Source organism: Balaenoptera acutorostrata, chromosome 8 (genome assembly GCF_949987535.1).
Source record: "Balaenoptera acutorostrata chromosome 8, mBalAcu1.1, whole genome shotgun sequence".
Lineage (NCBI taxonomy): Eukaryota > Metazoa > Chordata > Mammalia > Artiodactyla > Balaenopteridae > Balaenoptera > Balaenoptera acutorostrata.
The window spans coordinates 50457057-50460736 of record NC_080071.1 but is presented as its reverse complement, the minus strand read 5'-3'; positions in this window follow the sequence as shown (position 1 = coordinate 50460736).

Below are 3680 nucleotides of genomic sequence, written 5' to 3'. Positions count from 1 at the left end.
GACATTCCATCCAAAAACCGCAGATTACACTTTCTTCTCAAGTGCGCACAGAACATTCTCCAGGATAGATCACATCTTGGGTCACAAATCAAGCCTCAATAAATTTAAGAAAATTGAAATCATATCAAGCATCTTTTCTGACCCCAACACTATGAGATTAGAAATCAACTGCAAGGAGGAAAACGTAAAAAACACAAACACATGGAGGCTAAACAATACGTTACTAAATAACCAAGAGATCACTGAAGAAATCATAGAGGAAATCAAAAAATACCTAGAGACAAATGGCAACGAAATCACGATGATACAAAACCTATGGGATGCAACAAAAGCAGTTCTAAGAGGGAAGTTTATAGCTATACCAGCCTACCTCAAGAAACAAGAAAAATCTCAGATAAACAATCTAACGTTACACCTAAAGGAACTAGAGAAAGAAGAACAAACAAAACCCAAAGTTAGCAGAAGGAAAGAAATCATAAAGATCAGAGCAGAAATGAAATAGAAACAAAGAAAACAATAGCAAAGATCAATAAAACTAAAAGCTGGTTCTTTGAGAAGATAAACAAAATTGGTAAACCATTACATTAGCCAGACTCATCAAGAAAAAGAAGGAGAGGACTCAAATCAATAAAATTAGAAATGAAGAAGGAGAAATCACAACTGACACTGCAGAAATACAAAGGATTATAAGAGACTACTACAAGCAACTCTATGCCAATAAAATGGACAACCTGGAAGAAATGGACAAATTCTTAGAAAGGTATAACCTTCCAAGACTGAACCAGGAAGAAATAGAAAATATGTACAGACCAATCACAAGCACTGAAATTGAAACTGTGATTAAAAATCTTTCAACAAACAAAAGTCCAGGACCAGATGGCTTCACAGGTGAATTCTATCAAACATTTAGAGAAGAGCTAACACCTATCCTTCTCAACCTCTTCCAAAAAATTGCAGAGAAGGGAAGACTCCCAAACTCATTCTATGAGGCCAACATCACCCTGATACCAAAACCAGACAAAGATACTACCAAAAAAGAAAATTACAGGCCAATATCACTGATGAATATAGATGCAAAAATCCTCAACAAAATACTAGCAAACAGAATCCAACAACGCATTAAAAGGATCATACACCATGATCAAGTGGGACTTATCCCAGGGATGCAAGGATTCTTCAATATACACAAGTCAATCAATGTGATACACCATATTAACAAATTGAAGAATAAAAACCATATGATCATCTCAATAGATGCAGAAAAAGCTTTTGACAAAATTCAACACTGATTTATGATAAAAATTCTCCAGAAAGTGGGCATAGAGGGAACCTACCTCAACATAATAGAGGCCATATACGACAAACCCACAGCAAACATCATTCTCAATGGTGAAAAACTGAAAGCATTTCCTAAAAGATCAGGAACAAGACAAGGATGTCCACTCTTACCACTATTATTCAACATAGTTTTGGAAGTCCTAGCCATGGCAATCAGAGGAGAAAAAGAAATAAAAGGAATACAAATTGGAACAGAAGTAAAACTGTCACTGTTTGCAGATGACATGATACTATACATAGAGAATCCTAAAGATACCACCAGGAAACGAAATCTCTTGCATTCCTATACACTAAGGATGAAAAATCTGAAAGAGAAATTAAGGAAACACTTCCATTTACCATTGCAACAAAAAGAATAAAATACCTAGGAATAAACCTACCTAGGGAGACAAAAGACCTGTATGCAGAAAACTATAAGACACTGATGAAAGAAATTAAAGATGATACCAACAGATGGAGAGATATTCCATGTTCTTGGATTGGAAGAATCAATATTGTGAAAATGACTATACTATCCAAAGCAATCTACAGATTCAATGCCATCCCTATCAAATTACCAATGGCATTTTTTACAAAACTAGGACAAAAAAAATCTTAAAATTTGTATGGAGCCACAAAAGACCACGAATAGCCAAAGCAGTCTTGAGGGAAAAAAACGGAGCTGGAGGAATCAGACTCCCTTACTTCAGACTATACTACAAAGCTACAATAATCAAAACAATATCGTACTAGCACTGAAACAGAAATATAGATCAATGGAACAGGTTAGAAAGCCCAGAGATAAACCCATGCACCTATGGTCAACTAGTCTATGACAAAGGAGGCAAGGATATACAATGGAGAAAAGCCAGTTTTCAATAAGTGGTGCTGGGAAAACTAGACAGCTACATGTAAAAGAATGAAATTAGAACACTCCCTAACACCATACAGAAAAATAAACGCAAAATGGGTTAGAGCCCTAAATGTAAGACCGGGCACTATAAAACTCTTAGAGGAAAACATAGGAAGAACACCCTTTCACATCAATCACAGCAAGATCTTTTTTGATCCACCTCCTAGAGTAATGGAAATAAAAACAAAAATAATTCATAAAAAGGAACAAAAGTGGGTCATATGTAAAGACATGGATGAATCTAGAGACTGTCATACAGAGTGAAGTAAGTCAGAAAGAGAATAACAAATACCTTGTATTAACGCATATATGTGGAACCTAGATAAATGTTACAGATGAACCGGTTTGCAGGGCAGAAATAGAGACACAGATGTAGAAAGCAAATGTATGGATACCAAGGGGGGAAAGCAGTGGGGAGTGGGGGTGCTGGTGTGATGAATTGGGAGATTGGGATTGACATGTGTACACTGATGTGTATAAAATGGATGACTAATAAGAACCTGCTGTATTAAAAAATAAAATAAAATAAAATAAATAATAAATACATAAAAAATAAAAGAGTGTATTGCCTGTTTTCTTCTAGGAGTTTTATGGTTTTCAGTCTTACATTTAGGTCCTTAATCTTTTTCAAGTTTATTTTTGTATGTGGTGTGAAAAAATACTCTAGTTTCATTATTTTACATTTAGATATCCATTTTCCCAGTGCCACTTATTAAAAGACTGTGTTTTCCTCATTGTTATTCTTTCATCCTTTGTTGTAGATTAATTGACCGTAAGTGCATGGATTTATTTCTAGGCTGTCTATTCTGTTCCGTTGAGCTTATTGTCTGTTTTGTGCCAGTACCATACTGTTTTGATGACTGTAACTTTGTAGTATAGTCTGAAATCAGGACGCATGTTACCTCCAGCTTTGTTCTTCTTTCTCAAGATTGTTTTGGCAGTTTGGGGTCTGGGAGGTGGGGAGTGATAGCTGCTACTGTGCTAAGAGCTGAAATTGTCCAAAATTAACCAAAATTTACCATCCAAGCCTTCCCCTGGAAGTTGTAAATCTTCCAAGGACTCCAGAGTTTCAAAATTGTTACATCAGACAGATTCCGTGAGTGCAATTGTTGTCTAGCTGGGGAGACATTCCTAGCGCTTCCTACTCTGCCATTTTCCCCAAAGACTCACTAACTTTTGACTAAAAGTCTCTTTCACTATGAGGATCTTGTTCATCTGCATCCTAATTATTAAACCCTCAGGATTAGAAAAACAGCCATCTTTGGCCTCCAAAGCATTTTCAAAACTGTAATATTTTGTATAGTGTTCTACACTTTGTTTTTATCATATTTATTATTTTGATTCTTTACAATAACATGGGGGAAGTAGTAAGGGCAAATAGTGTTATCCCTATCTTATAATCAAGAAAATTAAGCCTTAGGGTATGAGTAAATATTAATGATTACTCAGT